Raw genomic sequence first — 14,643 nt, 5'->3', positions numbered from 1 at the left:
GCATGACTTTTATATACAATATATACTACACAAAGGATATAAAATATAAAAATACATGCTTTTACAAATACTTTTACATATACATGTTTGTACATATGTAACTATCCATATATGTACGTATCTGTATATACATATATAAAATGTACTACTTTTTGTAATTTCTATGCCATCAGAAATTCTCAGCTTTTGACTGTGCAGATAAAACTGGGACTTGTAATTGAGAGATAAAGATTTTGTCTCTCTTTCAGCTGCATATCTTTAGAGGTGTGGGGGAAGAGAGGATATAAACTCTTGAAAGTAGGTTCAAACTTAGAAAGATGGTGCAAACTGTAGAAGGATTTATAAACTCCAGATGAATAATAGGTTGGACTTCAAGACACTCTAATTACCTAGAGGAGAAAAACTGAAAATAAAATTAATGTCTGCAGAAAATAAATGATGTGACTTCTTCAAAAGGACAGCAATACCTCCTGGATTTACCAATTAGACAAGGTTCTGCCAGCTGTGGTTGAGGGGAAAAAAAATGCTGTTTCCAAGTCAATCCTATGATGACTATAGTGATTTATTGTTTCATCATACAGAGTCAGTAGTATTATCATTCCCAGAAAAAGGCTGTATAAGCCAAATAATCCCCAAATACTACTGAATCAGTTTCTTTAAATTATTAAATTGTTCTCCTGATTTGTAATGAATATACAAACGGCATAGAGAAGAGTGTAACAATCACCTGGGTACCCACCTAGGTAAAGAAATCATTAAAACTACTATTGATGCTCCCTGGTATACCACATTAAAAATGTAATTCAAGAGACCCTAATTATCTAGATAAAATTAAAAATTTATTTTTACTGTTTTATACATTCATATAAATGGTATAATAATGTTAATCCTTTGGCAATGTGTATTGTTATTCAACTTCTAGCTCTAATTTATTTCTGCTGCTATAGGGTGTTCTGTTGTCAGAGTATTTCATGATTTAGTGGTCTTATATTTATTAATGTTTATGATGACATAAAATTTGGTTTGATGTTAATAGAACAATTCAAGTTTTAGTTTGGTATTTATATATCCAGTATATGTTATTCAAAACTTTCAACCTCTCCTTCCTGTTGTGTTCTAGGTATGCATCTGTAAAAACATGGTTGTTTTTTTAAACAAATGCACTCTGATACATACTGTCATTTAATAGATGACTTTAATTAACTTAATTGTATCATGTGCACTATTTATTTAGGGTAATTTTATAACATATAACTGATTTACTTACCTGGATTATTTTTCTTTATACTTTTCCCCTTTTCAGTATATTACTTTAGATCAATGGAGTTTTTTTTTTCTTTTATGATTTCTGATTTGGAAATAATACAGTGTTTCTAGTCTAATAATGGATTCTGATTACCACTTACCCTATTGTATAGTATTTAAAATATTTAGTTTTCACATTTCTCCTGAAATCAGGTATTATTTTATACTGCTCAATGTTTATTTATATTTATTCATGTGTATAAATATATAGTTAATATAAAGATATGTATTTTTTCATGTATATTTTGAGTTATTTGTTTGTCATTTCTTGTTCCAATTCAGGTTATCTTTCCGTATTGCATTTCCTTCTTCTTACAGAATTCTCTGTAGAAGGTCATTTATTCTGATTAGCAATAACCTCTTTGAATTTTATTATCTGAAAATGTCTTTATTTCTACATCTTCCTTGAATAATAGATTACTTTAGTAGAAAATCATACATTTTCAATTATTCTTCTCGATTGTTTCAGAATATTTTTGTTTTGTTGAAATTCTGTACTCAGACTTACTGACATTCTTATTCGTGATGTTCTTTCTTCTTCTTTTTCTGGCTTCTTTTGCCTTCCCCTTCCTTTCTCCCTCCCTCTGTCTGTCTTCTCCTTCTTTTCTTCCTCCCTGTCCCCACTTTCTTTCTTTTTGTTGTTGTTGTTATATATAGTACACATGATCTGGTCATAGTATTTGAATTCATTAATAAATATTAATTTATCACTCTTAGACCAACCCAAAAAGAAAATTTCTAAATGTGCAGGTGCAATAAATAGAAAACTTTCTCATCTAAAATGGATAAAATATCAGTCATTTCTGGAAACATCTTAAGAAAATCAGGCAACCACATGCCCATAGGCAGGTGTCCAGTGTTGATGGTGCTAGTATTAGACAGACATCACCTCAGATCCAGCTCAATTATTTTTGTTTTTTACCAACACATGTTTACATAAACTAAAAAGCCTGAGCTCCTCAGGGTGTGCGGATGGAATCCCTTTCTGAAACAAACAGAAAACCCAAACATGCCAGAATTGGTAAGCCTGGAGATGCCATGTCTTTATGCTTTGATGAACAGAGAGTGACAATAGCCTCTGGCAGCATGAGCTGATAGGAACAGTGAGTGTGAAGATCAATGCTGGACAATAGTTCAATTTCGGATGAAGGGTTAGGTGTGTATGGATCCATCTCAGAGTAAGGAGATCATGTTGATCCTGAACATTGAATATCTCTTTTGCATTCTCCATATCCCAAGAGTCTGGTCCTGAAGACTCCCTTTGCACAAGTACATGGTAATAGTAAGTTAATTAGGCGGCAGCTTTCCATAGAGTAATCCACACATTTCTACCCTCTTACTCGATTAGATTCTGCCAGCAGCAGAAATATGTGGCATAGATCTCCTGATAAACTACAGATTGCAGCCCTTCAACCATTAAATTCTGAACAGCATTTAGAGTAGGAGCTAACTTTAAGGCTCTGTTTACAGGAGACTGGTTAGTATGATTGTTTGCATCATTTTTATTAGGTTGGTCACATAATAAGTCTTTAAAGAATTGTTCTGGTGTGTGGAAAGGCAGGACAAAACATTTTCATCAATCAGATTTGACAGCACTGGGTTAGTTTGTTTTCAGATCTCTGTTTTGTCTTCATTGTTCTACATAATCAGTACAATCTGGTGTAGATATATTCGTTAGAATGAAGCATTCAATTCGGTTTGCTTTTTAAAAAAAGAATTCATTTACTTTATTTTCTAAATGTCATGACATGTAAATTTGCTCATTAATTTATGCTGACAGTCCTCCCGACATTTTTCTTTCCATATCTTTATAATTTGAGATTACACTAAAGCTTGGTGGAGATTTACATGTCAGAATCCTTATAATGTATTCATTGAGTGTAAGTTTCTCCAAATAAGATTTACTTTTGTTTATTCCAGATAGCACAGAAAAGTTACTAACTGATCCAGTTTTTATTTTCATTTATCAGCTTGCCATTTCCATAACAATATAAGTAGTATAAATTTAGACCTCAAACCTGTATAAAGGCAGGCCTGTGGTGATGGTATTAGTAATTTTTTTTCCCACTGGAGAACTCAGTTTGAAAGAGAAAAAAATACACGTTACATTATCTTTGTTTATGAATGGGATTTTAAAATTTTAATCTAGTTTCTAATTATTTGAGGATAGCAATGTTAAGTAGTTTTTTTCAAGTCAAACTCTTCAGTTCATGCTGTCCTTTACTGCTCTCTCTGCATTAGAAACTTATAGTTAATAATTAATTGTCAATATAGAAGCTCTATTATAACCTAGGTTGGCAAATTCATTCAGCATAGCTCACAAAGCTTATGCTTTTCAGCAGTTTTTGATCAACCACTGGCAAATTCCCCCATCAATATGAGATTAACAATGAATTTAATGTTTGGTCTACTTTATTCAGATCCGAGTTTTGTTTATTTATATATTTTAGAATGAGCTTACTCTGGATATCTAAGATGCCACTTTCAGAACTCAATTCCTATTTTTCTCCTAGATTCAAACTTATGACCCTGTCATTAAAATCTATTTGTTAAAATGATTGAGCTTTATGTGTTGGGTTATGTAACATGATAGTAGTACTCTTCAAGTGAAGTTTTATATTCACAAAATATTTAAAGTCCTATTGATTCATGAAACTAATTGTAAAATTAAAATCAAAATATGATAAAAAAAAGGTTTAACTTTTTGTGATTCTTAGGAGAGGAAAAAAACATTTGAAGATATAATTCATCAAGCTATCCAAATTTGATATTGTCTCACAGGTCCTTGAGGTTCATCTTGTTCAATATATTTTTTAATCTTCTAAAGGTGGATAATTTCTATTAACCTGTCTTTTATTTCTTTGCATCTTTCCTCTGCCATTACCATTATGCTATTGTGCTCATCTAATAACCTTTTTCCAAATTTCAGGTATTTTATTATTTCCATTTGGTTCTTATTATTATATCTATTTCTTTGTTGAGAAATACTAATTTTTCATTAATTTAAGGTACTTTAACATCTCATGGAGCATGATAATAATAACTACTCTTTGATGATTCTAATATTTGGGTCTTTTTGGAGTTTTGATTTGTCGATTAACTTTTCCCTTGAGAATAGCTCATTTTCCTGGCCCTCTGTATGTTGAATAATTTTAGACTGTACCAGCACCAATTTGTAAGTTATCTTATGGTACTCTGAGTCATGTGAAAATCTGGAGAAAGTGTATTTTTTTTTTTTTTGCTTTGTTTTATCGGTTAATCAACCCAATTAGGTTCAGACTGCAGATTCCGACTCATCTTCTTTGAGTCCTGGTAAGCTGAATTTTCAAAGCCTTTGCTCTGCTGCTCCAGGTATGTCATGCATGTACTTCTCAGGGATTAGTGTAAGACTAGGATCTCAATTTATATTACAGTTCAGCTCTCACAGCCTCTGCGATTATGCTTTGGGTCTAGTCCATGCATGCGTTCTTCAGAAAAGAGTCTGGGACTTGCATCGTTTCATGCACAGTCAAGGAATCCTCTCCTCTATCTCTCTTCTCTATAGAATCTCTAATGTACTCGGTAATTTCTTGGGACCCCTTTTGCCTATCTTCTGAATAGAGACATAGAGCTTTTTGTAGAGTGTTAGCTCCTGGCTTTATTACTTGCTCATTTCTGCATAACTGGGTCTACCACGGGGTACCACAGTCACAGGAAAAATAAAGAAAAATAATGAGATCTCCATCCTGTCACTCTTTGGAGTTTATGCGTCCCTTTATTTAGTTCTTCTTGTAAAAAACAGAGGTTTTCTTTTAGGATTTTAGATTTGCTACTACTGCCACATTGCAGCTGTACAGTTGGGGTTGCCCGCGACAGAGGACCAAAAGAGAACACCAAACAACAGCATCAACAGCCACCACAGTGGTCCTACCCCTTCTCCTGGTGCTGACTTGCTGAGGCTCCTTATCCCCATTCTCTGGACAGCTTATCTCAGATTTTTTCTGCTCACACCTGCTATGCAGTTCCATATTGGTAGTATTCACATCAAGTACTTTAGTTTCATACTACTTTATTTACTAAAAGCAAACACCTCTTACTTTAAACTACCTTTTCATATATATCTATTGTATGCTAATCTTACTTTTTGCCAAAATCAACATATAATGAAGAGATGGCTTTGTTTCCTGAGATTCAAACTTGATGTTATGCTTTAAAATAAACTCAGTACTTTCAGAAACATAAAAAAAAAAAAAGAAAGAAAAATCTGAAAAAAAGGAACTCAATCTGGTTATAGGTTATTCCTCAAGTTTCAATTGCTCTCACTAATGTGCCTGCCATTTTTAACTTTTCAGAGTCCTTAAGAACTGGCTTTTGCTGGGCGTGGTTGCTCACGCCTCTAATCCCAGCACTTTGGGAGGCCCAGGTGGGCAGAACACCTGAGGTCGGGAGTTTAAGGCCAGCCTGGCCAACATGGAGAACTCCATCTCTACTAAAAATATAAAAGTAGCCAGGCATGGTGGTGCATGCCTGTAATCCCAGCTACTCAGGAGGCTGAGGCAGGAGAATCACTTGAACATGGGAGGCGGAGGTTGCAATGAGCCAAGATCATGCCATTGTACTCTGGCCTGGGCAACAAGAGCAAAATTCTGGCTCAAAAGAAAAAAAAAAAGTGGCTTTTGCATTTTGTTCAGAGTTGCAGTTGCAAACAGTAAAAGAGATAGGCTATAATGGGCTTAATTTTTTCAGGCACCAGAATTTTTTTAGTTGGCAGTGCAAATTTTTGTCCCCAAAAATGTAAACAGATTACCAAAATGTGTTGATCTTTCAAACTCTCAACGATGCATTTAAGGTTAACCTTCAGTGATCACGATCGATGCAGGCTCAGTGTGCATCTTAAGACCAATTTACTTGTATTTTATACATATTTATGCTGGTTTGGATTTACAACCTAATTGGATGTCAGAATATCTGAAATTCTAATGTTTTCCAAGTGTTCATCAGAATTTTTTTTTTTTTTTGCCTTACAAAAAATGTTTCCTGTTATTGGAAAAGCTCAGTCTACAGTAACTCCTGAACACAATGGAACTGATTATAAGATGTAGAACTCCTTTTAAACACTGATGATAAGGATTCTTTCCTAAAATATGAGGAAATATTTTGAGAGGTAGAAACCATTAGTTTCAAATTTTCATTTCTCTCCTTTAGTTTTATCAAAATTGTACTGAACACATTAATTCCAGCCACTATCCTGCCTGCAGTTCAATATGCTTCCTTGTAGCTTGATGAAGAGGCTATAAAGCCTTCACATGTTCCTTTTATTTCAGCAACTTAATGAAAAGTTAGTGGTATCTGCTTTATGTTAGTTTCCTTGATGTTTTTAAATGTTCACAAAGGAGACTGTCTCTTTACCTCTTTCTGAGAGATTTATAAATGAACATAGAACAGAAAGAAAATAATTACAGATGGCTAGAATACTAAAATCCATGGATATGATTCAGAGGGTAGAAATCCCTATTCATCACTTGAGAAGCTTTTCCCCAGAGGCCTCCCCAGGAATCTATTGAGTTAGAAGTGACAAAAACAATCAGTTAGTCTCCTGTTTTCTTTGTTGTCCCAAGTGATACGCATACCTAGTGAATTAAGCAGTCAAATCAATCACCTACCTGCTTGACACAAAAGCCATTATTATTCTACTCTGAATTTTTCAGATATAAAATAGGAAAAATTGTGATTTTCAATGTATTCTTTTTCTTAACATAAAAAAAAAAATGAGAAGTTAGGGAAAACAAGGCTGATTCAGCCTGGTTTGGGTGTATATGTTCGCCTCTCCTTTGCACTCTTACATACTTATTCAAGTTGATGAGAAATTAGTCATTTCATCTCATTTTAATGAAATCTTAATAGTCATCAATCTAAGTCCAACAAAAAAAAAATCTGTAATTATTATCTTCCAAAGCAATCATTTCTTTTTTCTTTTTTTTTTTTTTTTTTTTTTTTTTGCTTTTGCTTTTTTTTGGCTCAAGCAATCCTCCCACCTCAGCCTCCAGAGTAACTGGGACTACGAGTGTGTGCCACCACACCTGGCTAATCGTTTTCTTTCTTTGTAGAAACAAGCTCTCCCTATGTTGCTCAGGCTGGTCTCAAATTTCTGAGCTCAAGTGATTCTTCAATCTCAGTCCCACAAAATGTGGAGATTACATGTATGAGCCACCACACTCTCTTCTAAGCAATAATTTTGAGTGTCAGGTGGGTTCAAGAAATACATTTCTGAAGTAATCGGTTATAAAACACATCACTAACACATAGGATCTTGTGATCCTTTTGGGAAATGATACTTGTTAGGTGAAAAGTTTAAGTAGCATATAACAAAATTAGAAATTTTTGTAAGTGGCTATGCTATTTTGCATTCTCACCACCAATGTATGAGAGTTCTGATTGTTCTGCATCCTTGAAGAAATTGTCTTTGTCAGTAGTATAGCCATTTCTAATTTTAATTTCAATTTTTGCCATCCTAATATGCATGTAGTAGAATATCATTGTGGCTCTGGTTTGAATTTTCCAAATGGTTAATAATGTTGTACATATTTTCATGTACTTATTTTTAATCCACATAGCCTTCTTTTAAAAATATCTTTGAAATCTTTTGCCTATTTTTATTTTTTTATTATTTTATTTATTTATTTATTTATTTATTTTGAGACGGAGTTTTGTTCTTGTTACCCAGGCTGGAGTGCAATGGCACGATCTCGGCTCACCACCACCTCCGCCCCCTGGGTTCAGGCAATTCTCCTGCCTCAGCCTCCCGAGTAGCTGGGATGACAGGCACGCGCCACCATGCCCAGCTAAGTTTTTGTACTTTTTAGTAGAGACGGGGTTTCACCATGTTGACCAGGATGGTCTCGATCTGTTGACCTCGTGATCCACCTGCCTCGGCCTCCCAAAGTGCTGGGATTATAGGCTTGAGCCACCGTTTGTTTTCTTAGTGTTGAGTTCTGAGAGGTTAAAAATACATCTTTATATATCATAGTCACCAGTCTTGATAAGATATAGAAGATACATAGTTTGCATATGCTTTCTCCAAGTCTACAGCCTTACTTTTTACCCCTTTAGAAATGTGTTTGTACATAAAAACTTTTTAATTTTAGGCCGGGTGCAGTAGCTCATGCCAGTAATCTCAGCACTTTGGGAGGCCAGACCAGGCAGATAACCTAAGTTTAGGAGTTCAAGACCAGCCTGACCAAATGGTGAAACCCTGTCTCTACTAAAAAATACAAAAATCAGCCAGGCATGGTGGTGCCCACCTATAATCCCAGCTACTTGGGAGGCTGAGGCTGGAGAATTGCTTGAACCCAGGAGGCAGAAGTTGCAGTGAGCCAAGATCATGCCACTGCACTCCAGGCTGGGCTACAAGAGCAAAACTCCATCTCAAAAAAATAAATAAAAGCTTTTTAATTTTAGGCTGGGTATTGTGGCTCCCGCCTGTAATTCCAGCACTTTGGGAGGCCGAGGTGGGCAGATCACAAGGTCAAGAGATCGAGACCATCTTGGCCAACATGGTAAAACCTCATCTCTACTAAAAATACAAAAATTAGCTGGGCGTGGTAGTGCACATCTGTAGTCCCAGCTACTCAGGAGGCAGAAACAGGAGAATTGCTTGAACCCAGGAGGTGGAAAGTGAGCCAAGATTGTGCCATTGTACTCCAGCTTGGCGCAGAAGCGTAAGACTCTGTCTCAAAAAAAAAAAACAACAACAACAACAACAACTTTTTAATTTTAATGAAGTCCAATGTATCATTATAAAGCAATTTTTATTTTATGGAATATGTCTAAGAACTATACACCTAACTTCAGGTCATGAAAATTTTCTTCTGTATTTTCTTCCAATTATTATAGCTTTATATTTTACATCTAGACTTATGCTCCATTTTGAGTTAATATCAAGCAAAGCACAATATTTAGGGCAGGTTTTTTTTTTTATGTTATGTCAGTGTCCAATTGTTCAACCTCATTTCTTGAAATAACTGTCTCTTTTCCTTTGGATTGCCATTGCCCCTTTATCAGAAGTTGGCCATATTTTGTGGTTCTATTTCTGGATTTATTATTCTGTTCTATTATCTCAATATTGTAGCTTTTATAGTAAATCTTAAAATCAGATAATATGCTTCCTTTGAATTCATTTTCTCCAATATTATAAATATGTTATATCCTGTCTAAAATAATCTATCCAGTTAATACTATCTCAACTTAAATATCATCAGAGAGATTTTTTTGTTTCTATAGTTCTTTAGATGTTATAATGATAATTATGTACTTTAAAATTACACAGAAGTTCTTGTGGAAAATATGCATGGGAGAAAAATCAGCAAAACACTGTAACAGAAATGTAATAAGAGTAGAATACTGCTATAAGCTATTAAAATATATTATAAAACTACATTTATGAAAATAGTCTGATACTGGACCACATGTTGGCTGACCAATTAATGAAATATAGTACAGAGCTTGCCCTGATATAAACATGAAAACTTTTGGGATTTTAGCAAATAATATAGGACTTCAAATCAGTGGGGCAAAAGAGAATTCTAAAGTATAGTCATGAAGTACAAAAGGATATTTTCATCAGTGATAGGTCACACATATAATGATGGTCTCCTAAGGTTACAGTACTGTATTTTTACTAAACTTTTCTACATTTAGATACACAAATACTCAACACTGTGTTAGAACTGCCTATGGCATTCTGTACAGTAACATGTTGTACAGATTTACACAAAGATCATATTACTCAGTTACACGTTTCTCAGAATGTATTCTTGTTATTAAGTGACACATTACTGAATCTGAACCACAGACTTGCGGACACAGGTGTTTTGCCTCTGACAGCGCGGCTAGAGGACCCCACAGCTTACAGATCCCAAAAAGAAAGTCCTGCCATGCAACCCCAATATGCCAGAGATGTTCATATTTATTTTAGAACAGATTTAATGACAAAGGTCTCCAGCAAACACCATTTGTGGGAAATTACCATTGCCAACCCCCCGAGTAGGGAGCAGTCATGCACGCAGATGATGAAAGGTTGGTTTCTGGGAAAACAGGTAAAGAAACTTACCTAGATAAATTCCTTTGCACTCCCCTATAACTGTCCCTTTGCCCTGGCCCCAAGATAGGAGGATTTAGCTGCCTTCAGCCAGAATCCTCTACCAAGGCTTTTGCAAAACCTCCCAGCCTTCCAAGAAGGTTTGCGTCTTTCCTTATAATTTTTCCCAGCACCCTGACGGATCTCCTACAACACATGACTTTAAATAGGAGGGCAACTTGCCAGTCATTCAGAAAATCAATAATGTTAGATTTGTACATAAAAGTACAGCGCCATCAAATTATTTTTAAAACTTTGATACTTTGAGGATCAACTTTAAGTAAAATTCTTAAAATATACTATGGCAAAAAAAAAAAAAGAAAGAAAGAAAGACTAAAGGGCAGAGTTAGAAAAGCAATTACACAGTCGTCTATGAGTATATGGGCATATAGCCATTTATGGGCATTTAAATGTGGCACATATACACTATGAATACTATGCAGCCATAAAAAAGAATGACATCATATCTTTGCAAGGACATGGATGAAGCTGGAAATCATCATTTTCAGCAAACTAACACAAGAACAGAAAAGCCAAACACTTCATGTTCTCATTCATAAGTGGGAATTGAACAATGAGAACACATGGTCACAGAGAGGGGAACATTACACACTGGGGCCTGTCAGGGGGTTTTGGGGAAGGAGAGGGAGACCATTAGGATAAGCAACTAATGCATGCATGACTTAAAACCTAGATGATGGGTTGAAAGGTGCAGCAAACCACCATGGCACAGGTATACCTGTGTAACAAACCTGCACATTCTGCACATGTATCCCAGAACTTAAATAAAATTCTTATTAAAAATGTTTTTTTAAAAAAGAAAAGCAATTACACATATCAACTGGCAAATGACCAAATGCCTTAGCATTTTGCACCTTCCCTATTGCTGCTATAATAAAATACCACAAATATAGTGGTTTAAAACACCACCAATGAATTATCTTACACGTCTGGCAGTGGTAAGAACTTACCTTCATATACTATGTGAATCTTACAGGAGAAAATCAATGTCAACTGGGCTGCGTTTCTTCTACAGAGTATGTTGCGGGGGTGGAATCTGTTCCTCACCTTTTCTAGCTTGTTAGAGACTGCCTACATTCCTTGGGTTGCAGCACCCTTCCAGCAATTGCCTCACTTTGCTTCCATCATCACATCACCTTATCTCCCTCTGCTTCTGTCATCACATATCCCACTCTGACTCTTGTCTTCCTGCAACTTTCTAATGAAGACTTTAGATGACACTGGACTCATTCAGATTATCCAGCATAATCCCCTCAGGATCCTTAATTTAATATCTGCAACGTCCCTTTTGCAATGGAAGGTAGCATGTTAACGAATTCTGAGGATTAGAACGTCTTTGCAGATGGATTACTTAGCATCCCACATAGACAAAAGACTTTTGTACAAATAAGAAAACAACACAAAACTGCATATAAATATATGCAAAAATGATGAGAAGCAATCTAGAAAAAGATGCATGTAGGATACCGACATCCCCTCATATGTGAAAAGTTGCATATACCACCTTTTTTATCAGATGACAATAATTTGATATAAAAAGAAAAAGGAGGCACACACAAACACTGCCGGTAGAAAGTGTAAGCTCAGTATTTTTTGGAGGATTTTGGCAAATTAAACGTGCTTTAATTGAGCTATTCAAGGAACTTTTTTTTTTGCCGTAGAATAAATTGGGAGAAAATACTCAATTGCTTATCCATAGAGCACTGGTTAAGCAAGGTCTATTCAATAATCAAAGATTAAGAAGCTAAAATGGTAGCACATTTGGCCATCCGTATCCATTGTTTCAACATCCTCAGATTCAACCAAGTGCAGATTGAAAAATATTATTTCAAAACCACTAATATATATGACAGGCACTGTGGCTTATGCCTATAACCCCAGGACTTTGGGTGTCTGAGGCAGGTAGATCCCTTGATCCCAGGAGTTTGAGATCAGCCTGGGCAACATAGCAAAACTTTGTCTCCACAAAAAATAAAAAAATAACTGGGCATGGTATTGCATGCCTGTAGTTCCAGCTACCTGGAAGGCTGAGGTGGAAGGATCACACAAGCTGGGGAGATCAAGGCAGCAGTGACCTGTGATGACACTAGTGCACTGCAGCCTAGGCAACAGAGTAAGACCCTGTCTCAAAAATCAAACAAACAGAAAAACCTAGAGTAAAATAACAATACAAGAAGAAGAAATAATACAAATAAAAACAAAACAGTATAAGAAGTGTTTATACTGCATTAGTATTATACATAGTATGGATAGTATTATATATAATCTAGAGAGGATTAAAGCATACAAGAGGATATACATAGGTTATATGCAAATATTTACTACATCATTTTATATCAAGTACTTGAGCATCCATGAACTCTGTATGTGAGTGTGTCCTGGAACCAATCCCCCTGTGGCTACCAAAAGATAACTGTTGATACAATATTTATCACCCTATTTATGCAAACAAAAAAATTAGAAGTCCATCTTATTTAATTCAAACATGATTGGAATGAGAAAGGTAAGCACAGAAGCCACAAATCTCAGTTAGCTACTTAATAAAAAATACTGAACAGCTCAGGTGTGGTGGCTCACGCCGCCTGTAATCCCAGCACTTTGGGAGGCTGAGGCAGGTGGAACACGAGGTTAGGAGTTTAAAACCAGCCTGACCAACATGGTGAAACCCTGTCTCTACTTAAAAAAAAAATAAATTAGCTGGTCCTGGTGGCATGTGCCTGTAATCCCATCTACTCAGGAGGCTGAAACAGGAAAATGGCTTGAACCCGGGAGGTGGAGGCTGTGGTGAGCTGAGGTCTTACCCCTGCACTCCAGCCTGGGTGACAGAGCAAGACTCCATCTCAAAAGAAATTGAACAAATGAAACACTGTTGATGTCACTGCTAAGAAAAATTAAGCACTCATCTGCTTCTTACGAGTAACTTACAAAATGTAAGAATAATAATGGCAACTAATAATCAAGTTGCTAATAGTGCTAAATGTGTTCATGTATGTTGAAGGGGTGATAGCATTGCTCTAAAACATTACAAAGTTTAGTGAATATTTGTATCAGATACAATAAATTTTAGGTTCAATCTATATCAGTTTTATATAAAGGTAAATTTATATCAATGTCTGTATTCTAACAAGGGCCAAGATCTTTCAAATGTATTAAAAGTTTGGTTTTAAATATTCAACTATTCTTGACTTACAAGTATGAGATAGCCAGTCTTTAAAACTTTAATGTTATTTCCTATGGAATTTAATTATTCATAAAGGGGGTTATTTTATATATGCTTGGTTGGTAGAGAAATGATTTAACTGCTGGTGCTATGGTTTGAACATATCCCCTAAACTTCACGTGTTGGAAACTCAATTCTGAATGAAGCAATGCTGAGAGGTGAAACCTTTAAAAGGTGATTAGGTCATGAGGGCTTTAGTGGATTAATACCATTGTTGCAGAAGTGGGTTAGTTAACATGAGAGTGAGTTCCTGATAAAAGTATAATTTTGCCCCCATTCTCTGCTCTCTCTCTTTCTCTCTCTCTTTCTTTCTTTCTTTCTTTTCTTTTTTTTTTTTTTTGAGACAGAGTCTCGCTCTGTCACCAGGAGCCAGACTGGAGTGCAGTGGCGCAATCTTGGCTCACTGCAACCTCTGCCTCCTGGGTTCAAGCAATTCTCCTGCCTCAGTCTCCTGAGTAGCTGGGATTACAGGCATGTGCCACCATGCCCAGCTAATTTTTGTATTTTTAGTAGAGACAGGGATTCACCATGTTGGCCAGGATGGTCTCGATCTCCTGACCTTGTGATCCACCCGCCTCGGCCTTCCAATGTGCTGGGATTACAGGCGTGAGCCACCGTGCCTGGCCTCTTTCTCTCTTTCTGACTTTCTCTATGTTTCTAACATATGTTCTCTTGCCCTTCAACGTCCTGCCATAGGATGACTCAGCAAGAAGGCCCTCACCAGATGCAGGTCCCAGGGCCTTGGACTTTGCAGCCTCCAGAACTTTAAGAAATAAATCTCTGTTCCTTATAAATTACCCAGACTCAGGTATTCTGTTAATAGCAACATAAAACAAACTAAGACAGTATATGTTTAGAATAAGAAACTATGTTTTAAAAAGTATTTTTGAAAAAAGCTAATTACTTGAAATCACAAAATTATGTGGTCACAAAAGGTTGATATTTACCTATGAACATTGTAATATTGAACTATCTATTATTC

General features: G+C 35.8%; 1 pseudogene; it reads right to left on the bottom strand.

Moving 5' to 3' along the window:
* Positions 1-2,190: 2,190 nt before the first annotated feature.
* Positions 2,191-5,312, bottom strand: LOC100386320 (AMSH-like protease pseudogene; annotated as a pseudogene).
* Between the last annotated feature and the right edge of the window lie 9,331 nt (positions 5,313-14,643).

This window comes from Callithrix jacchus, chromosome 11 (assembly GCF_049354715.1).
Source record: "Callithrix jacchus isolate 240 chromosome 11, calJac240_pri, whole genome shotgun sequence".
NCBI lineage: Eukaryota > Metazoa > Chordata > Mammalia > Primates > Cebidae > Callithrix > Callithrix jacchus.
Note: the sequence above shows the minus strand (reverse complement) of the source record. Positions and strands in the feature narration are given on the sequence as shown.